Below are 24143 nucleotides of genomic sequence, written 5' to 3'. Positions count from 1 at the left end.
AATAGGTCTTCCAGCTCAGTAACTACAGCTCAGTCTTTTATGAGTAAGAATGCACCAGTTATCTTAACAAAATAAATGCATGAATGTTCAACCAAAATGTACTCACTAAAAGAAGGTTATGAGTTAGCGTGTTGAAAGCATGCTCCAATCTGATCTTTAAGACTCTATTATGAAAATGTTAGTTAGTTGAGTATCCTTCCCCCCAAATAACCCAAGTCTCTTAGAATCATTTTATACATTTAGCTGCAATTCTTGCCAAGGAGAGCCTCCTACTATCTGTCACAGACCGGCCCTGACATGCCAGTCAACTGTCAAAGCCATTAGCAGACAGATTTATCCTACCCATTATCATGCAACCGTGAGTGGAAGGTTACTGAAATCATGACGAAGAATACCAAAATCATGAATAAAATATGGGATCCAGTGTGAAACTCGCAGCCCAAATGTGCTTTCAAAGGTGGCATCTCGCCTTAGGTAACTCCGAAGGATGGTGACTCTGATTTCTAAAAGGAGCTCTGAGAAGATCAGCACCTGGGCTTGGATTCTGTCAGCGGTATTAACAGATTAGATTCAAATAAAATGTGCCGTGTGTGGTTTTTTTTTTTTTTTTTCCAGAATTCACCTGTGAAAATGGAGATGTCTTGTGGAATAGAAAGTAAGAAGGGAAGTAAAGAAGAAATAGATCTTTTCAAAAAGAAACTTTGATACATGAAGGAGAATGTTTGGGCTAAAATATTGTTTCTTAGAATCAGTATATATTAATTTGCTTAGAAAGAGTGGGGCATGGAAAATACCATTATTTGTTGAACTCATATGTGGTTAAACAGGAAAAAGTGGATTATTACAGGATAAAAAACAGTGGAGGTGGGACAGGTGAGATAGAGTTTAGCATATAGAATATATGTTGAGAGTCCTGGATTGAATTATCTAGGTATGCCTTGATGAAGCCATAAATATCTTTGAGCCATTCTGCTGAGTCTCCACAAATTCAGTCATAATTTAAACACCACAGACAGACCAGCAATTTGAAAGGGAACCAAGTCCTGCTGAAAAGGTTCAGCGTAAGCAGAAGCTTAACTGACCATTTCCCCTGCCCCGATCCTTCACCGGCATTCCAGGCTGGCATCTGCTTTAAATTGACATCATCTTGGGAGCACTTAGGAATCTAGAGTGCTTGTATCTACGAATAATTCACTTTATTCTTACTTATTTTGGATGGGTGACTATTCATCTTTGAATCCGGATTAGACACATTTGTGTAAGGTGCATAGAATGATCACATACACGAGGTGGGGGGTCATAGTTCCTTCCAGGTACTGGCATGCCCGTTAAAAGCCCCCAGTTGTAATGATGCCAGAGAGGATATGGTCACCCACAGAGGAATGCTGAGTTGACTCATTTAATATCATTGTGTCTTTATAGCAGCTCTAACTGTGGACTTGGTCAATTACCCTTGCATCAAAAAACCAGAGCACTTGATTTGGCATTTACTCAAACTGGGCATTTATTCAGTATCACACAGTGAGCACTTGCTGGCCCTCAACATGTGGTCCTTCCAGCTTTGGCAGTTTTCATCAGAGGAGCTGTTTAAGGATCCCCAGATCTCTACCAATGCAGCCAATTTCTTCAACTCTTTGAAACTCAGTTTATACATCCACAAATCCAGATCCTAACCTTCAGCCCCTGCCTGCTGAGATAAGGTGTGTTCAAGGCTCTGAGGTTGACCTGAGGCCAGATTCTATGTGGCTTTTCCTTTACTGTGACCAAGAAGGAGAAGAGTGCAGTCAGATAGACTGCATCTCTTTTCGTGTCACTAAGCCTCTGGGTGGGGTCCCTTGGTTGAACTTAAAGACCGTTTTATCTGCTTTGACCTAATTCTCTACTTTGGTTCATCTGTGAGAAGAGGCCTCCGGGTTTTTGCTTTTGTTTTACTGTTTCTCACTTTGTCTTTTTCTTTGTCTTCCTACACCATCAACAGCAACACCGCATGGTTCTCCTGGGTGTCACGACCACAGGGGAGGAAACAGGGAGGCCAGTTCAACACTGATGATGCCATTTCTCCATCTGATTTTAATACCATTTCTTCTACCTGGTTAATTTGTTTTCAGTTGCTCCTAACAAAAGAGACTGTAACGTCTGGTCGAGACTAGCAAGACTATGAAAAACTAGTTTCTCTACATACAAAAACTGATTGTAACTGTCTTATGGTGATCAGGTATGCTCCTTTCTTGATTTGATGTCACATGAAAGAAATGTCTAGGAAGCACTAATTGGTGTGGATGAAGCCAAAAAGTTTCTTTGGCAGGGCATAATGGTGCACAGCTTGAATCCTAGCTCTTGGGATGCAGAGACAGGTGGGTCTCTGTGGGTTTGAGACCATAGTGAGTTCAATAATGGCCATAGCTACATAGATAAACCATGTCTTAAATCTACTCTGAACAAAGACATTTCTCTATTCTACTATTAACATTCTGTATGGATGTTTGATGCTTGTACATGTTATTCTAACCCATGGACATGTATTTGCATATAAAAGGAATGACTTACATTGTCAACCTGCCATCTTTAAACATTAAAAATACCCTTGACCTAGTTTAAAAAAAAAAGAAAAGAAAAGACAAAAGAAAAAGCTACATTCTCATTTTTTTCTTTTGGGCTATCTAGCCCTAAACAGCAGTACAGCAGTTGGGGTGGGAAAAGGTAAGCTTTTGGCTTAGCTTTCATCAAGCTTAAGTGGCTGGACCAAAGTCCCCAGAAACAAAGTCACTGTGCCTTACTTTGATGTTTTCTTGTGGGGACTATGCTCAGGGATTTTACAGCAAGACAACAGACTAAACAAAAGTTGAATTCTCGTGTCTGTCCTGAGACTAGAACTTTGATCCACTTGGTGTTTGCACAACAGTATACTCAAGAATGGATGATTGGCGGGGAAAAGAGATATACTTGGCTCAAGGATCTGTGGGTCTGGAGACTGGGAAGTCACAGAGCTTGGTCCCAGCACTGAGGAAGGTCTTTGTGCTTGATTGCCTTGTGGCAAATGGTGGAGAGGCTAGAGAGATCAGGAGCAGGAAGAGAGCAGCAAGAGAGAGCAGGAAGCCAAATCACAGTCCTGTCTCTTCCTAATGAGAGCATCTGTCATTAGGGTCCTCCTCCTGGTACTGTTGTACTGGAAATGAGGTTCCCAGCACTTTGATCCTGTGACATACAATCAAACCACAGCAGACATCACCATATTCCTCTCATTTCCCTTCAGTATCTACTATAGCTTTTAATCAGTTCTCTCTCCTCATTTCTAGGTATGATGATGATGATGATGATGAGAGGTGAGACCTCAGAGGTTGAGTGCCTCTGTGTATTTATAACATTAGCAATCATTCGACTTATAGAAAAAAATTGCATAAAAATTATTTAAAATGCTTCTCTCCAAGCATCCTCTGCTTCCTGTCTGAGCAGCACACTAGAGCTGACCCTGTTGCCAGAGATGCTGATGAGCCAGCCCTTGAGGCCATGAGAGCAACAGACCTGAACTCCCCCACCCCTACCCCCATCTGCCATGTGGTGGCATGGGTAAGGAAAAGATGCCCTCTCCCCTTTGCCCCTTGCTCCCTGTGGCAGGTGAGAGAGCTGACCCTGTGGTCACAAGAGTGACAGCACTATCCCTGCCCCACACCAGCTGCAGCACACAAGAGAGTGGGCCCTGAACCCCACTTGGGCAGCACACTAGAGTTGTTGTGGGGGTGAGGGGTCATAGGTGAGCCAGCTCTGAGGTCATGAGAGCAGAAGAGCTGACCCCACCTTCAATGGCCCCCTACAGCAATCAGGAGAGAGGGCCCTGCACCTTGCAGTAGAGCTGGGCTTGGCTATGTAAGTGAGGGGGACCTGGTTCTGAGGGCCCAAGAGCAGGAGAGCTAGCCATGCTGCTTGCTATGAACTGTGTTAGCAGAGGTGGTGCTGGAGAGCTAGCCCAGGTACTGATGATGGGAGAAAGCTATCGAGCTGACCTACCCAGCTACCACCCAGGCCCAGAACTAGGGCTATGAGTTGGCCCACCCCAACATCCACCTCATCTATGAACTATTGGAGCATGTGGAGGGGACAAACCCACAGATCTAAAAAGCAAGGTCTCCATGACACAGGACAACAAGAAGATATCCAGGAAGGAGCCCCAGAGAGGATCCTTTTTCCATAGTATAGCAGAAACCAGAGGCCTGGAGCCAGACCAATGACTTCTGGCAAGAAACACTTGCAAATAAAGATAAATGGACTAAGGGATAAACTGTGTGCCTTAACAGGCCACACTACAGCTTCCATGACAAGATGATTCTTCTTCTTCTTCTTCTTCTTCTTCTTCTTCTTCTTCTTCTTCTTCTTCTTCTTCTTCTTCTTCTTCTTCTTCTTCTTCTTCCTCTTCTTCTTCTTCCTCTTCCTCTTCTTCTTCTTACTATTATTTGTTTGTTTTTTGTTGGTGTTTTTGTTTGCTTGTTTGCTTTGTTTCGTTTCCTCTCTTGGTTTTGCTTGGCTTTTGGTTTTTCTTTTAAATTTGGTTTTGATTTGCAGGGGAGACTGCAAGGGCACAGGGCAGATGCAAGGAGACAGGAAGGTAAGTGGGATCAGAATGTATGATATGAAATCCACAAAGAATCCATAGAGTATAAAAAACACTTTAAAATGCATCTCTCAGGTTGTCAAATTAATTATAACTTATAATATAGACTATATTGAGGAAAACTTTTCTCTGAGTAATTTTAGGTCATTGGAAATAAGGATATTGTATTTTAAAATACAGATAACCATGTTTTCCACAAATTTACAATGCTATTTTTTGGTGGAAGTTAAGCTCAGATCTACTTTCTGGCATTCCTTTGTGTACCCCAAGTCTAATGTGAGGCTATGTCTTCATGCTTCATTCAGCCACATTAAAACTTTACAAAGAAGTTCACAAACTTCTTTGACCCAATTCACTTCAATCTTGATTCTTTTTTATCATTAATATAGGAATAATGAGGCAAAAGATTATTTATTGCACTTTAATACATTTAAAAATGCTGTATTTGAATAAGACATTTTACTAAGGATTTAATGTGGCTGAATGAAGCATGAAGAAATAGCCTCATTATCAGACCTGGAGTACACAACACAATGCCAGCATGTCAGTTAAAATTACCTTCTCATTACAGACAGTCTGCTGACACAAGCTGTGTTCCAACTGTGGCAAACTCGATTTTATAATGCCAGCATACCAGTAATGCCATGGCCATGTGACAACTTATAGATTAGTAGAAATGGGTCAAGTTATAAGAGGTAGCTAGCAAGAAGCCTGCCATAGGCCATCCAGTTGATAATTAACATTAAGCTTCTGGATGATTATTTTATAAGTGGCTGGGCAGGACCAGAGAAAACTTACGGCTACACACATGAATCTGGTTCTAGACCTGGTTCCTTATGTAGCTCCCCAAGACCCCTATGAGGGTTATAGATATCAGGCATTCCGGCCAATGTCCAGACATCTCCAAGGGTGTCTCTGACTCCACTCTCTAAGACTAAGTGTCACAATGAATTGAATTGAATGCATAGGAAAGACAACTAAATAGCCTCAGCAGTTTAAAAGAAATCTGAGACTAGTACAGAACACTGTCCTTAGCATGACAGGCAATGTTGTGGCCTGAACTCCCAGCAGCTGTGATTACCCAAACAAGCCCCTCTTAAGACTGAACTCATTAAACATCTGTCAGAACAGGCATGGGCTCGTGAGACCCTGCCCTTCTCTGAGGCTGTGTAAGGAGTTATCAGTAGTCAAATGTGACATTTCTTCAACAGTGTCATTGCTTGTAAGTGACTCACAATCCTGTACATAGCCCCTTACCCATGGTCCTACATATAATCCTAACTAAACTCACTGATTCACCATAGAAGGACTGAGTAGAATAATTCATTTGGTCTGTCACTAGTGCCTTGCCTGGGATGAATATATCCTTGTTCATTTCTCAAGGAAAAGTTCATATAACAGGGAACCTGCCACTGCTTGGTATATAAAAGTTGACCATGGCAAGAATTTGCTGGCTTCTTTATACTGCCTTGTGTCACACTGGAGTAACACTGATCATTCAATCAAAGCTCCACATCACATTATCTATAGCAAAACAAGAGCCTCTATGTATATGCACACACTGTCAGGTTCATGGTCAGCTGGTCACCTAATTGTTTGTTTGTTGGATTTTTGCTGTTGTTGTTTTAAGACAGAGCTTTATTACGCACCCCAGGTTGGCCTTGCACTCACAATCCTCTGGCCTCTGTCACTTGACTGGTAGAATTAATTACAGTACACAGTAACACACCCAGATTCCTAGCAATGTGTTGCCACAATAGATTCTCCATATTTGTTAATGGAACAGATGAATGAATGAGTGAAAGATGGCAGTGAGCAAAGCCACTTACCTCAATACGATCAACAAGCCAAGTTTTTCTCTGACTGGTGCTCAGAGGACAGATGTTGGAGTTCAAAAGAAGCCTGATGTAGAACCTCTGATGTAGAACCTCCAGTTCAGCTCCACAGGGACAGCACTGTCATTTGGTATCTCTGCATAATTTCCCATGGCTAAGCTGCTGTACCTGTTCAAAGAGGAGCCTTGCTGCATGCTGTAGAGTAGTATGCAGTATTGTCTGGAAACTCATCTGTTTTATTACAAAGAGAAACAGCTTTGGTTGTACCTGTGTCTGCTCTACATATCAGATTAGATGAATAAATGATGGAGAGTGCTAGAGAAATGATTCAAAATTCCCATCAGCCTACACTAAATCAACACAGAAAAGATTCATCAAAGGCCCCCCAGCCCCTCCCCACCCACGCATCCAGAGGTAAGAAAAAGAGATATGGTAGGCAGTGCCTTGCTTGTGAGCAAGGTTGTATGCATGCTTTGGCGGAATATTATTTTAGCTCAAATGTAGTATGAGGAGGAAGAATGTACTTGGATGACCAGCACATGGTTTCAGATTTTTACCTCTAACCATTGCTTTTGTCTGTGAATAGGCTACTTTACTTCCCTAGGTTTAAGTGACCTCATTCATGAAATAGGAATAATGGATATGTCAGTGGAATAATAGTGGATATGTCAGTCTGCTTTCTATAGCTATGGCAAACTAATCAAGTTGAATAGATGAAATGTTTAATTTTGCTCCTATTTTCAAAGGTTTTAATCAATGGTTATTTGGTCCTTACCTCTCCAGGCCCGTGGCTAGTCAAGAACTTCACAGCACATAGAATGTGGTAGATCCAAACTGCTCACCTCATGACAGCCAAAAAGCAGAAAGAGAAAGGTAGACTTAAAGAGAGACCATAGAGAGAAGAGAGAGAACCTTTATAAGAAAGTTCTTTTCTAGAAACCCATAATCTATGAATCTGCAAATGGACCTCTATTCATCACCTTTCTCAACAATTAGGTGACCAGCTGACCATGAACCTGACAGTGTGTGCATATACATAGAGGCTCTTGTTTTGCTATAGATAATGTGATGTGGAGCTTTGATTGAATGATCAGTGTTACTCCAGTGATGATCTAAACACCTCCTCTATCAAAGGACAGATGTGCTCCTGAGGCTGAGTCCTTGTGATCCAGTTACCACCTCCATCAATGCACTGTTGATTCAACACCTCCCCCATGCACGGACTAAGGAACTTTCCTTACTTCCCACGCTATCTTAACTTTTTTGTTTTGAGATAGAGTTGGCCTGGAACTCATGGTGTAGGCAAGGATGGTTTTGAACACTTGATCCTTTTGCTTTCATCTTCCCAGTGCTGAGATTACAGGCATGACTCACCATGCCCACTCAGGTAATTTCTTTAAGCCTGATTGATAAGAGTGCTCTTACAAAGAAGAAAAGGGACCAGGAGCCAAGAGGGGAAGTTTAAATAGCAGTTAATCCATTTAGTTGCCTAAATATCAATGTGATGAAATGTGGTTAGGCAAGTTGCTGACTTAAGTGGGACTTGCCTCTGACATCAGGATCCATGTCGCAGTTGTGGAGGCCAGAAGCATCAACATATTTCAGAGGGGACCTGGGTAAGCTAGTCTTGAACTGTCACCTGTTCTTTGTTTTACCAGTCGCAGAGATTCCGCTGCAAAGGAAGGTTATCAATCCAATGCTCCTTCTCATCTGCACAAGCACACTCCAAAACAGCAATTGTACCCTCACCGTAGCTCTTCCCAGCTTCCGTTTGCCATCTTTGATGTATCATCTTCAGTAGTCTTGTCACAAGGTGGATTGTTGTAAAATATTATTCTAAGATGTGTTACATTTGTTTATGCTGTGGAACATTTGTTCAGTGATGCAAAGATATGTTGCAGTCTTTTATGTTGCATTTATTTAACTCTGTGAAGCTGTGTTACTTTGCCTGTCTAAAACACCTCATGGTCTAATAAAGAACTGAATGGCCAATAGTGAGGCAGGAGAAAGGATAGTCAGGGCTGGCAGGCAGAGAGGATAAATAGAAGGAGAAATCTGGGGAGAAAAAGCAAGAGTGAGAGAGAACAAGGAGAGGAGGATGCTAGGGTCCATCCACACAGCCACACAGCCACACAGCCAGCCACGTGTAAGAATGAAAGTAAGATTACAGAAGTAAGAAAAGGAAAAAGCCCAGAAAAAAAATGGTAGATGAGATAATTTAAGTTAAGAAAAGCTGGTTAGAAACAAGCCAAGCTAAGGCCAGGCATTTAAAGTAATAAGCCTCCATGTATGATTTATTTATGAGCTGGGTGGTGGATCTCCTAAAAGAACAAAGCGCCGAAGAGTAAGAGTGAAAAGCAACCAACAGTGGACTTCCTTAGATAAGGTTATAAGCCCTCAGAATGGTCACAAGATTTAAGGGACATAAATATTGAAATTCTAAATATAATTTACAATCTAAATCTAAAGACAAATTTGGATTACATTGACTCTTGAGAGGGGAATCTCATTTTAATATTGAGGTAATGATTATATTGGATAACTTCTATTTAAACTAAAGTCTTAGAAAAAAGCCAGATTCAGAAACAAAAATGTCATGTTTTTACTTACATGAAGAATCTAAATTTAAATTTTTGTGCACATGTATGTGGAGGGGGGTCACAAAAGTAGAAAGGGGGTGTGAGAGGGGAGGAAGAGATTTTGTGTGGGAAAAAGTGAGAGTGAGGGATTGTATGTGACTTGAAAGTAGAAGGAAGGACTATTCTTGGGTAGAAAGGCACAAGGAAAAAGGAGCTGGGAAACAGGAAGAGTTGAAGGTAGGGGGAGGGGAAAAGTGTAGTGGTATCCATATATGAAAACGCAAAAGTGAAACCCATTACTTAATATGTGAGGTAAAATAATAAAAAAATGAAAATGCTGATGACATCATTAATTCTGCTCAGCTATGTTTAGCATTTGCTGATGCCTCACTGTATGCCAGGAACTGTGAAGAGCTATTACTGGATCTCATTTAATCCCTAAAGCATCCTAATGACCCAGGGCTCATAATTAACTGCACTTTCCATGGGTGAAAGCTGAAGCCTCACGTAACTAAAGCATCATGATGGTGTGCCCAAATAAGACACATGACCCTGGCTGCTCAGAGGGCTGAGTCAGTAAGATAATTTAAAAACACACATGTAAGACCTGCCTGAGCAAACAAGACCCTGTCTCAAAAACTATAACAAAAACTGAGTGTGATGATACCTGACTGAAACTCTAGCTACTGAGAGATAGAGACAGGGGGATTAGCAGTTCAAGGCCAGCCTCATCTACAGAAAAGCTTTGAGGCAAACCTGGGCTATATGAAATCTCTTGTGAAATCAAAACCAAATCAAACCAAACAAAATTAATAATGATAATTATTTGTGCATGTATCCGTTTGTGTGGGTTACTAAAACATTTCCAAGATCAGACAGAGGTAAGTTATTAGACAATGACCTGAACCTTGTTCTGTCCCTCTAAAGATGAATGTGTGAAGCTAAGCTATTTTGTCTTCATTGTAGTCTTTCATATTTTTCCTCAGATAGTTTATTAATTATCTGTGAATTGTGTGTGTGTTTGATCAGATTTGGACCCTCCTCCAGATCCTTCCAGCTCCATTCTCTCTTCCCAGCCTGCTGAGCTTTGTGTCCACTTCCCCTGACCCCATCAAGTTCAGTCTGTGCTGTCCATATAGTTTTGTATGTGTGGCCTTCCACTGGAGCATTCTCAACTTTCCAGGGGCTACACTCTTACAGAAAACTGACTCTTCCTCTCCCAATAGCTATCAAGTGCCAATGCTCTTCAGGTAGGGCTGGGACTTTATGCCACCTCCCTTCTCCATGCTGGAATTTTGTCTGTCTTGAGCTTGCATAGGTCTTGTGGATAATATGGGTTCACATGGGCAATCACCCTGCAGTGCTGGAAAGGTACTGTTTATTGTAGTTATCCACTGCCTCTGGATCTTAAAACTTTTCTGCCTTCTCTTCTGTGATGAGCCCTGAGCCTTGAGATGGTGTGTGATTGAGATATTTTTATATCATTGCAACAATCATGGATATATTACGCTGCTTTGTGTTTAAGGAATGTCTTCTAAAATCATTTAATTAACATAGAAAATAAACACTCAACCAACACCAATGTTTTGAGTCACTGTACTAAGTGGTTTCCAGCCACCATTTTAGTATCCCTACAAGGTAAGCAACTATACAAGTGTCCATATATTATCCATAATGAAAGGAGCTCAGAGGCTAAACAATTTGCAGGTCACCAAGCTCAGAAGAGCCTCCATGTCAATGCAGCTATGTGTGACTGGAGAGCAGCCCACGCTCTTAACTAATGTAATGCAGTGAATAGAAAACAGAACACCGAGAAGTTCTATTTTCTAAAAGGTTCAGAGACAATGTGATTTTGTCTAGAAGTGGTAATGTCTCCATTTTCAGCTGCTATTTCCAAGGGACTCAGGTTTCAGCACAGGCTCAGGAGCTTTGCAAGTTCCTGGCTGAAGTTACAAACAGCTCTGATTGGAAAGAAGCTCACAATAGAAGCACTGCATGCTCCTCTTCAAATCAGCATCATCTCACTGCTCTCCCACTTGAGAGGCCACTGGACACCAGGAAGAGGACAGATAAAAGGGTCCTTCCAGAATGAATGCTCAGTGACATCAGGCCATCAGTAGGCCAGCAGCTACCCATGTGGTACCACTTCTCATCTGTAGAGATGGCTTTCTGAACATTCCCTCTAGGAACTTAACAGGCAAAACAACAACAAAAATTCCCACACACACCTCTTGGTGCTGTTTGGGGGTCCCAAAGCTATGTTACAAGAAAAGCCCATGAAGTGACAGAGAAAGGATTAAATCCTCACACTGACCTTCACATGCTGCTCACTTCACCGCTGAACATTAAATTTAATGTCTGTAAGCCAAGGCAATAACACCCCACCCCATCTGGAGTCTCTAGGGATTTATTGTGATAACCCACCAGACCACTGGGGTTCCTGGCTGATAACACACAACATGTATTCTTTGCTTGCTTGGGATATCTGTACTGACTTACAGAAATGTCTGTGAAATCCAAAGATGCCCTTGTTCACCCCAGAGATCACCAGGCCTGGCTCACAGGACTGAGAGCTGCAGAGCTGTCTCAAGGAGCTGCACAGTACTACGGCAGGAAGCATGTTTGTTGTCTTCATGAAGGCATCAGTGGAAGCCCCTTGTCCATCTCAAAGGTGATAAAACTTAACAGATGAGAGTTCAGTAGGACCAAGGCTTCCCATGACAGAAGTGGAAGATAAGGTCCCTTCAGCTGAGTTCACTTACACAGAGATCACACACACATGCCAGACATTAAGTGATCCTAGATACGATTTCCAGATGTTCCCATGTGGAAGACCAATCACACCTGTCAGAAGATGGCGCTGAACAGGTTTTACTGATGACAGATTATCTCTTCACATATGGGATAACTCCTGGGGAAGACAGAGCCAGTCATGTCTGGTCACCAAGGGGTTAATCCTCAGTTTCCAGGCACATGTAAGAATCTTCTGCTGGCTATAGCAGAACCTTTATCCACCAATGAAAAGAAATCTATGATCTTTAGCGTATGCAATTATACTCGAGGCATGGAATTCAGGGTGGTGGGGTGGTTAAATCTGGATCCAGGCCACATGTTTGCTTCTATAGACTCTGAATCACGTGATGGGGAAAAAATCATTATCCCTTTAGCACCTCTGCTGTAAGTTTTTTTCTGATAATAAGAGCAGCATTGCAATGCTGATCCCTCTGTCTAATTAGAGGAAGACTGAGTCCTAAGAAGCACAGGACGCCAAGAGGAGTAAACGCACTTCTCACGGCACAGCTCAGCCATCCTCTCATGCTCCTCCATTCTCATAAGCCAGTTTTGTAAATTCTAAAATTATTTTAATAGACACAGAGCACGGTATGTTAATAGATGATCAAAGGGTACGTGTTTTTAAATGTCCTTTTGGCCTCCACAAAGAAGTTGGCAAATATTCCATTAACTACAAGCCATGTAGTCATTTTTTCAACTTGAAACATATTTTACCATCTCATGCTGGAGGGGGTCATGAAGACAAGTCTGTGCACTTGAAAACTGACTTTTAAACAACAAGATAGAGCTGGATTATTTATGAACGTGTGTAAATTATGTAATGATTTCATTGAGATCTCGGGGACTTCTAAGAAGTAGAAAGTCCCCTGCAGTGTACACATCTCATTTAATACCTCCGTTTCATCTTTTCCTCCGCTTCAGAGATTTTTAGTATTTCCAGATTCACTTTGAAACAATAGCTCATTTTGAAAAGTAATTCAGAAATATATTTGTTATGTGTTCTGGTATAGAATAAAATATTGCCTTGTTGGAAAAAAAAAAAGAAACTCAAGTATCACATACGAGCACAAAGAAAATTGTTCTTGAGATCCATCATTCATTCGTGGTGACAGGGACAAGCAGTACAGTAACACACCAAACACAATCACACCAAAGAAGGACATGGGGGAAACTAGAAAATACTCAACAAAGTGAGAAACTACATGTACTTAGACACATACTCTCTCCTGATTTCACCAGGAAAGGTGGAGGCAAAGATTGCTGGTTCCATGAGTCTGTAACTTAAAGCACTCAAGAAACATAGAAGGGGATCCAGTTCTGGGCTGCAGATGGCTGCAGGACAGATAATAAATACATGAGAGGGGAAAGACACCTGAGAGGGAGCAGAAAGAGAGAAATCCTAGAAGGAGAGTTGGTTGTAGTGGTATTTGTTCCACCCATGACCTTGGGCTATACAGCCCAAAGGAGGAGGCTTCCTGCTGTATAGCCCAAGGTCATGGGTAGAACAGATACCACTACAGTTGGTGATGCAAAGTTGGGGAGGGGTTGTGTGGGCTATTTTGTATTGTTTAGTCAGAGTAAAGAAAGGACATATGTCAAAGAAACAGGGCAAAGGAACAAGAAAAGAGAGGTCTCTGGGGTAAACACAGCACCAAAGCACACACAAAGGATTGGCCTGCTCTTTATGGGGCTTCCCTATCCCACCTAAATGGAAACTAGGCAAAGAAAGAGGTGGTGGCAGGTAATATTCTTTCTGTTGTACAAATATAGTGACTTTATATGTCACATGGACTGTAATGCATTCTCAGACCCATGGGTTTGAGGACTACTTTTATAATTCAAAGACATCTTATATGAAAGTACTTCAAAGCCTGTAACATGTTAACTAAAGTTTTTAAATTACTTCTCTCCTGCAGAATATTATTCTAATTGCTAATGATGTAAGGAAAGAATCAAGAAGTCATTAAGTCAGTTCCTCCATGAACCTTGCTGATCCTAAAAATATAGATGCTTTCTAAGGCCAAAACAATAATTAAAATGATAAATATGTATTGCTACATCAAGTCAAACAATTGGAAAATGGGAACTCATTAAGAATCCTGGAATCATCTCATTATTTCCACAGCAAGGTTGTGTATAAATAAGTTTAATTGTACTCAGTCTAAGTCTAACAAAACATTTGAAACGCCAAGTTTGTTTTTGTTTTATTTCCCTAGGTAGAAGCTGAACTTGACAGAAACTGAGGGACTCCTATGGGATAGATCTTTCAGTGAGGAAATAGGGTACGGAGATGCATATGGATGTAGTGACATTTCGGTTTAATTATCTAGCCCACTGTACAAACACACATTGATAATAACAAAGCAAGTCTAATTCCAGGTTGCTGTAAACAGAAATGAAAACTCCCATCCAGGGAAGACATTTCTACCACAGGCTCCTCAAAGTGGCCTCTTCAGGTTTCACGATTCAGCTGGCTCATACAGACTCACAGCTACTCTCATGCTGATACAACAGGCCAGCACACCAGTGGAAAAAATACAGCCATTCCTTCACATTGCATGAGCCATGGAGAAGACGGATGGAGGCCCCTCCGTTGCCCAACTCTTTCCACTCCCCTTCCTTCTTCTTCAAGCACTAGGTAAGGTATTAGTCTTTCTTTGCCTCATCCAGAACAACAATGAGTTTCTCTCAAAACAAGACATAAATATGCCTAGTAAAGACTGAAATTTTAGCTTTTCAAGGTGTCTGGCCACTGCTCCAGGAAGCTATGAATAGATATATCTCTAGTCAGTGGTAGCTGCAGCAGAGTTAGCAAGGCCTGACTCATAATCATCAGAAAAGCAAGCAGGACTTTCATCCTCAGTAAGCCAATATGTTACTGCCCCAAATCACAAGAAAGTCCAGCAATGTGTGAGACTTTTCCTGGGGAACTACACACACACACACACACACACACACACACACACACACACACACCACATACACGTCCACTCACCCCAGATAGGGAGAGCATGTGAGACTGAAGTATGGATACCACCAAAGTCTAACTTGGTGAGCCAATAAATTTTATTAGGAGTATTTAGGGTAATATCTGTAAAGGGGTACCTCCAGGAGCAGAAATGACTCAAAGAGAATTGCATTACCAAAACCTACTCTCGGGATGGGTGACAGCTCACACATGTCAGGAACCTGAAGCAAATTGCACAGCCTGTCTTAAGGAGATATCCTGCAGGATGAAATATTTCAGTCTTAGAGGAAACTGCCAGACGGCACCTGCTCTCCTGAATGCATCACTTACTTAAGCCATTGCCATAACCAAGTATCTGACAAAAGGCATCTTAAGGGTTTCTTTTGGTTCACAGTTCAAGGATGCAGTCTGTCTTCGCAGGAAAGTCATCATGGCAGGAGTGTGAGGCAGCTGGTCGTACTGCATCTGCATTCAGGAAGCAGAGAGAAATTAATGTTTGGTGCTCAGCTGGCCTTCTCCTTTTTATTCGTCCAAAGTTCCCTGACTAAGAGATGGTATTGCTCACCTTCCAGCTCTTCGATCTTCAGTTAAATTTCTCTGGAACCAATCATAATGAAGTCCCAAAGGTTTGCCACACTAATGGCTGAGGCATGTACTAATGCAATCAAATTGACACTCATGATTACTAGCTCACAGAATAAGGCACTATTAATAGAATTATCATTGATATTAATATCTCACTGTGCACAGACCCAGATAGGGGTTGCCAGCTTTCATTGACAGAATGACAAGCCCTGCCAGGTCTCTCAGTCCAAGGACTGCTTGACAAATGCACCTTTTTGAATTTGATTTTTATAGGTATAAGAATAAATTCTGCATTTATAAGAAATATTTTCTCATCCATTCATTATCTAGTTTTACTCCTTAGCTCTATTACTAATATGCAAACAAAAAATTACAAAAGTGAACCAAGTTGCTGGCCAGCCAAGTAAAGGTTCTCTTGAGTAGAAAAGAATAGATTTAAGGAATTAAAGACCACTAGTCTATAGGACAAAAAGCTGAAAGGTGGAGAAGAAAGATTTTAACATTGCTAAGGGGAAAAATCAGTGTATGCCATGTGGAGAATAAAGGAGAGATTTTGACTCCATAGTCAATGTAAAGAAAGTATCTCACAGAAAGAGGAAAAGTTCTTGTTTCAGATGACTGGACCTGGTGAGGATGAGGAGGAGCCCCACCATGCTTCCTCTTCACATTCTCTCTCACTCTCACTCCCGGGTGAGAGGAACTTTCCCAGATCCTTCCAGGACTGGGTTAACATCACTGCCACTGTAACAGCTTCTAAACAACCAAAGAAAAGCTAGAGGAAGTCTATGAGCAAGACAGAGAGGGTTTTCTTTAGTTTGGCCAATAAATTATTGGCCTCATAAGTTTCTTGAATTCCTCTCATGGCTTTGTGCTATGCTGAGAAGTATAAAAACCAGTGAAGAGAAAATACAGGAGACTATCCCTTGATATGCCTAAGGCTTAGAGGAATCGACAGACTGTGGTACAGTTACAGTTCAGCAGAGTCAACAGTGCTGTGGTTCAATATGAAGTGTCCCCTACAGGCTTCTGAATTCAAACACTTTGTCTCTAGCCAGTGGGAAAGTTGTGGATTTTTCAGGATACGTGGTCTTTCCAGAAGAAATACATTGCTGGGGGTCACAATCAAGGTTGCCTGTGCCTATGGTTATAGCTCTCTGCTTCCCAGTTCTGCACGACACAGGAGCCCTCTGCCATCCACTCCTGTTGCTGTAGACAGACCTGTTCCTATCGCCAATGCCAAAATCAGGGGCCAAGATAAACCTTTCCTTCTCTGTCCTTCGTATTGGTTCTGTATGGGACTTGGTCAGTGTGAGGTAAGTGTGGAGCAAGGACAGGTTCTGATCTAATACTGCAGCTCCTGAGTATTCAGTGCTCAAGGCTATGGGCTACACTTGAATCTGGGATGGAGTAGAGCAGGGATGTGCCTTGAAAGAACTAAACTTGAAATGTAGTCTCAACAACAATAGGAGAGATGTATCATGAGTGTTCCCACAAGAGGAGAGAACACTGGGAATGTGAGCAAGTGAGGAATCATTAAAATGGAGCCAAGTGGCCACAGATCAGGAAGACAGGCAACCAAAATAGACAGGAGATGCTCTGTGAATGTTTTAAATGAGCAAATACTGAGTGAGTGACTGAGCAAATGAGGGAGGGAGGAGCGGGTTTCTAGTCAGTCTCCTGTCATTGCCCCGTGCCCATCTGTTAGCACACAACTGTTAGCACACAAACTCCCACCTGTTCACTTCTTTTGACCTACCCTGGATTAGTTTTTTAAAAAAAATCAAATTAAAAAAAAGCCGAAAAGTTATGTGAGAGAAAAAAATAAGCCTATACTTTCCAATTCATCAAAAGTGAAATTCATACCTCAGTGAATGGCCACCGTTTGGAGATGGTTTGCTGTAGGGCCAACTCTTGACCCATGCCTCAAGTAGTGGGATTTGGTGGAGATCAAACATCTACTATGGGAGCATTCAGTTTCCACATTGATTTCTCCTTTGCTGTTGAATGCAATAAGTGGGTTTTACAAAAAATGAAATTAAAAAAAAAAAAAACAAAAAACAACCCTGTGTTTCCCTTAGAGCAACTCAAAATGAAGTAAAGAGCATGTAAGATGCAAGATGTCGCAACAGTGTAGTTAAAGAAACTTGCAGACGCAGCCTCACTGCAAACTTCAGAAGGGTCAGAATCCTGCTGCCTTTGTCCACCGCTGACCAACCACACCTTGCAGAACCAAATGTTAGCAGGCACAACGAGAAACCCTTGAATACAGCCATTCTCTGTGGATACAAAGAGCTTTAATAAAAGAGAACGGTCTGGCTGCCTCGGACAGCCGCGATGGGCAGCCAGCTGTAAAAGCTCACTGGGTTGTGTCGGGATGCACTGGGAAGCAGCTCAGAGAGAAGAGGTGCTGCGATTGTGATCAGAAGGGTTCAGGTGTTGACATCTGCAGCCAGGAACATTCAGCTAGCTTCCGAGAACTCAGGACTGCAGAGAACTTGGTTCCTGTTTCCTAGCAAAACCAAGCTCAGGTGGAAAGCGTCCTTGTCATCAGCACTGCCACTGTGGGCGGGGAGCACTTCTCTGTGATCGACCACTCTAGCCTTTAGTCGATGACAATTCAGCCTCTAGCTTCATCAAGGCTGAAACTGGGTTGTGGAGGTGGGGTGGCCCGGTGAGGCTGGAATGTGGGTCAAAGTTGCCTGTGCATTGGGTGGGGGATGGGGAACCAGGCAGGCAGTTAGCCCATGGCAGGAAACCTGGAGAAATTCCATTAGAAACATCTGGTTTGTTGACCATCAGATAATTTGTCTGGAAGAACCTGAAAAGACAGGGATCAGTCACAGTGTTATGAGAAGGATAGAGACCAGTGGCTGAGTAGAGGAGCTAGGGGCCCAAGGGAGACCAAAAGGAAAGCCAGCATGGGAGTCTGGAGGCTGTAGTTTTTGATCCAGTTCATGTGAGTTTTTAACCTTTGTTTATATTGGCCAGACTGGTTCACATGCTAGCAACATTCTTTTTGAGGAAGAGACAAGTGTCTCCTTTTTTGCCTGTCCGCATGTATGGGGATGTTAAGGCACTTAGGGGGGAATCTTTACTAGAAACTTCTGTGTCTGTCTCACTCCTTAAGAGGCAGGAAATACAAGAACAAGCCCAAAGGGGCAAGAAGGAGCCCATCCTTGCTAAAGCTTACATGACTTTTCTTTTTAAGATGATGAAAAGAGGTTTAAAAAAAGTTTTAGATCTATTCATAAGACCTCTGTCTGTCTGTAATCTGCACTGAAATTGTTGTTGTAGAAAAAGCAGGTGTCTGCAAACAGATCCAGCAGACTCCTGTCTTTGAGTCACAGTAAAAATTAAGCCTGAAAAGATATTAACACAAACATGAACATTTGTCTGCAATAAGATAGACATTTCTTGGCAGGAAAAAGAACAAAGAGGAAGAAGAACTTGAGGACCCAGAAGATGGTTCTGGAATATATCATAAACCCAGAAGATGGTCCGGAAATAGTATCATGAGCAAGAAGATGTTCTTAGAATAGTATAATGAACCTGGAAGGTGGTTCATGACACAAAGATCATGAACCCTTCTGTGTCCCATCCTCCTCACACCATCACCCTAAGAGGACCGGAGAGACATGGTTTGGACAAAGATGTCTCTAGCACAGTGAGAAGCACTTTTTAACTCTGTATATAGAAAAGAAAACAATCAATGAAAATTAAATTATTTTTAGACTATTTTAATTAATTTTAGAAAAGTTTTAGTAGCCAGTGCTTATAACTGTTACCAAGACTGGATTAATATAATAACACCATAACACCTCTGAATACTATGTGAAACTTGGAATTTTGAAGTTTTAATATCATATATGTCATCTTCTAGTCTCATATTTACATTCCTTAATTCACCTTTTCAGGCCTTTATAACTTACATATACCAGAGTAAGATCTAAATCACTTTTTAGACCTTTACAACTTGTACAAGCATTCAATAATTTACCATGAGACATAGATGTTTGATTATTGAGAACAGTTATTAAAAAAGTGAGTCTTTTAAAATCATGCTTGGAGGAGCATAAAAGAATAGTAAAACAGAAAAATTTAAGTCAGTAATAGTAGCACGGTAGTTTTCTTGGTGGTTTCACTGAAACCTATTTGTGAGTTTCCCTATTTCGGTAGGAAGCCTTCTAGCTCTGGGAAAAAGCAAGGCCTGACTTTTATACTTGAAACAATTACAGGCCCAGTCAGATTTTGTATTTTTATAGTCAATTTAGGCTGTCAGGTAACTGAGCCTCAGTTTTGAAGTTTTTTATTAAGAGGCTTGGGCAATTTAAACTTTCCTTTAAATCCCTCAATTTTGTGTCATCAGAAAGCAACATGTCCATCCTTTTGCAGCCGAAGTTATTGCAAAGCCAGAATGTGTTTGAGGTGAAAATAGACTTTTGAACTTTAACCAGATGAAGCACCAAAAGACTGTGTCTGTCAAAGCATTTCCGTGGTTTTTAATTTATTGACCTGATATGAAATAGGAAAGTATATTCAATTTGTTTTTAGAAGAAATCTAAACTGGAGGGGATTGGTCCTCAAAGGCTAGGAAAAGAAGGGAATTATAGAAGGAGTTGGATGAAAGAACAGAAAAAAATTTAATTTAGCTACGATATCTCTGCCTAATAATGGGGTTGTGCAACTAGGCATAATGAGGAAGGAGGGGGTGATTGGCTGTCCCCAAAGGTAACAGAGAAGTGGATCTGTTAGCCCTAGGCTGCTGGGACTGGCCCTCAACATCCATCACAGAAACCTGAGAACTTCAAGTTTTATCTGAGTGAGCAGACAAAATAGACCAAGTGGCCTTTGTATCAGTTAAAAATGGCAGAGACTTACTTACGACCTGGACAATCAGCCTAGGCTCCTCTGTGGTAATCTGACAGCTTTGTTCAGGGCAGATGTCCCAGGGCAACATTAGTCTTGAGCCACTGGGCCCAGAAGATCTGAGAGTTTCCTGTGGAGAAAGAACTTCGGGGAACTGACCTAACCTGACAAGGCAGAGAGGGTAGTAGACTATCCAGTGTCTAAATCTAGCCACAGTTTGGACAAGCTCCTGATGGCGGACAATACATGGGGGCAGTTCTTCACCCAATAGCTCATGCTGACATGCTTGAAGCAAGCCCAATCCCCTCCAGTTTACTTTTTTATTAATATAAATTGAATATATTTTCCTATTTCATATCAAGCAAACAAATTAAGAACTTCAGAGATGCTTTGACAGACACAGTCTTTTCATGTTTCATCTGATTAAAGTTTGAAAGTCAACTTTTACCTTAAAAACAGATCTGCTTTACAATAACTTTGGTTACAAAAGATGGCCATGTTGCTTGTTGATGATACAAACTTGAGAACCTTAATTTGAGAAACCTTGCTGATGTCCTGTCTCCTTTGGACGTGGCCTCAAGGGTGCTGTCAGAAGCTGGTATTTCTCTTTATCATAGGAAACCTTTTCCTGTTCCTCTCTTCCATCAAAAATCTTAAATGTCATATCCAGCAGAACTCTCTTAGAAGCTTGAGGGCCATTACTTTGTGTCTGATTTTGACACAAGATAGTGTCAACATCACATTATTTTATGTTAAACAAACTTTGCTTGTTTTTAATTACTTGCTCTAGGCTTAACTTTGACATCATATGCAGAAGGCTAAAGGTTACCTGTAAATAAGTTTGTACTTAGCATAACTACAAACATAGCTCTGATTAATTAAATAATTTAATAATAAGATGACTGACCAATAACTTGTATGCTTTAATTATCTTTAATAATTTACAAGTTACTGAGATTAGGATTTTATAATTTTATTTGTTAAATTTGATCCTTACAATTCATATTTTTTAATTACAAATCTTTTAGTATCAAAGTAACTTTAGGCCATAAATAGACTGAGAGAGACTGGAAACCTAATTTTTTAAATCCTTTTATAGTGTACTTTTATAAAGTATTACAGTTTTTTATATGACCCAGATTATTTTAAATTGCTAAAGCTTAACAAAGTTAACAAAGTAAATGGTTAAATATACATCTTTGTAAATTTCTGTTAGCCCAAGTAAACCTTAAAAATTAATAAACTGAACTCCAGAGGAGGCCTCCTGCTTGACCAGAAGCCATGCCAGCCACTAGAACTCCAGATAGGCTGCCCTCCAGCAGACTGGCTCCATTCCTTCAGTGCCTACCCACCCTACCCTCAATACCTCCTCCCTTCCTTGTTATTATAGTCTGGCCCCCAACTCTGATGGAGGCCCCTGCTCAACCAGAGCCCAGACTGGCCACCAGAACTCCAACTCCTGAATCAAGTAGAGGCCATCTGCTAATGTGCCACACCAGCCAGAAGACCAGAAAGGGAAAAGAAAGTAAAGAACAAAACACCCATCCAATAAAGACAAAGTCAGAAATCAAAAGCTAGACCTATAATCATCCCAAACTGAGATGCCTAGAGGCAAGCATAAGAACACAATCAACAAAAACAAGGCAATATGTCACCACCAAAGTCCAGCTATCCTACTATAGTAAGCCCTGAATATTCCAACAAAGCTGAAACACATGAAAACTATCTGAAAATCAACTTTATGAAGATGATAGAGGTTCTTAAAGAAATGAAAATCCCTTTTAAAAATTTGAGGAAAAGACAAACAAAAAAAATTGGAGAAAATGAATGGCCTTAAAGAAGGCCAACAACAATAACAACAACAACAAAACAAAATGAACAAACAGTTGAAGGAAATACATGAAACTGTTGAAGACCTGAAAATAGAAATAGAAACAATAAAGAAAACACAAACAGAGGGAATTCTGGAAACAGAAAATCTAGGTAAGTAAATAGGAACTAGAGACATTTCCAACAGAATAAAAAAAAAAATGAAAGAGAGACTCTGAGGCATTGAAGATCGGATCGAAGAAGCAGATATATGGGTCAAAGAAAATGTTAAATCTACAACATTCCTGACTAAAAAAAAAAACACCCAGGAAATCTGGGATATGATGAAAAAAATCAAACCTAAGAATAACAGGAACAGAAGGAGAAGGATCCCAGCTCGAAGGCCCAGAAAATGTTTACAAACAAAATCATAGACCACAGACATGACTATAAAGGCACAAGAAACTTGCAGAACACCAAATATATTGAATCAGAAAAGAAAATCCTCTAGCCACATAATAATCAGAAGATTAAACATACAAAAAAAGAAAAAATACTAAAAACTGAAGGGGGAAAAGGCCATCTAACATATAAAGGCAGCCTTATAAGAATTACACCTGATTTCTCAATGGAAATTCTAAGAAGGGCAAGAACAGATATCCTGCAGACTCTAAGAGAACACAGATGCCAGCCCAGACTACTATACAACAAAAATTTCAATCACCATAGATGAAGAAAACAAGATACCCCATGATAAAGTCAAATTTACAAAATATCTATCCAGAAATCCAGCCCTACAGAAGAAGGTAGTAGAAGGAAAGTTCCAAACCAATGAGGTTAACTAAACCCATAAAAACACAGGAAATAAAAAATTAAACATCAGGAAAACCAATAAAAGGGAAACACACACACACACACACACACACACACACACACAATCAACAACAACAGCAAAATAACAGGAATTAACAGTCATTGGTCACTGATACCTTTCAATATCAATGGGCTAAAATCTTCAATAAAAAGACACAGACTAAGAGAATGTATGCAAAAACAGGATCCATCCTTCTGTTGCATACAAGAAACACACCTCAACATCAAAGATAGACATTATCTCAAAGTAGAGCTGGAAAAATGATTTTCCAAACAAATGGCTCCAAGAAGAAAGCGGTGTAGCCATTTTAATATCTACCAAAATAGATTTCAAATGAAAATTAAGAAAATGAGATGGGAAAGAACACTAAATACCCATCAAAGGAAATATCCGCAAAGATGATCTTTCAAGTCTTAACATGTATGCCCCAAATGCAAGGGCACTCACATTTGTAAAGGAAACACTACTTAAAGCTTAAATCAAACATAATCCCTCACATGTTGATAATGGGAGACTTCAATACTCCACTCTCACTAGTGGACAAGTCATCCAGACAAAAAATAAACAGAGAAATAATGGAGCTAACAGATGTTATGAATCAAATGGACCTAACTAATATCTACAGTACGTTTCTCACAAACACACAAAAAATATATCTTCTTCTCAGAACCTCATGGAACATTCTCCAAAATTGGCTACACACTCCATAACAAAGAAATCTCATTAGACACAAGGCAATTGAAATAACCTCTTGAATGCTATCAGACCACCATGGATTAAAGCTGAATTTCAGAAACAGAAACAGAAAGTCTACAAACTTATGGAAACTGAACTCTCTACTGAATGACTACTGTGTCAAGGCGGAAATAAGGAAAAATATTGAAGACTTCCTAGAATTCAATGAAAATGAATGCACAACATACCCAAACTTATAGAACACAATGAAAGTGGTGCTAAGAGGAAAGTTCATAGCACTAAGTGTCTTCATAAAGAAAGGAGAAAAATCTCATACTAACAACTTAACAGCACACCTGAAAGATCTAGAACAAAAAGAAGCAAACATACCCAAGAGGAATAGAAGGCAGGAAATAATCAAACTGAGGGCTAAAATCAGTAAAATAGAAACAAAGAAAATGATACAAAGAATCAATGAAACAAGGAACTAATTATTTGAGAAAATCAGAAAGACAGACAAATCCTTATCTAAACTAACTAAAAGACAGAGAGA

The sequence above is a fragment of the Peromyscus californicus genome, unplaced genomic scaffold (assembly GCF_007827085.1).
Source record: "Peromyscus californicus insignis strain IS unplaced genomic scaffold, ASM782708v3 Scaffold_11__1_contigs__length_118956290, whole genome shotgun sequence".
NCBI classification, from domain to species: Eukaryota; Metazoa; Chordata; class Mammalia; order Rodentia; family Cricetidae; genus Peromyscus; species Peromyscus californicus.
This window is presented reverse-complemented; position numbering follows the sequence as displayed.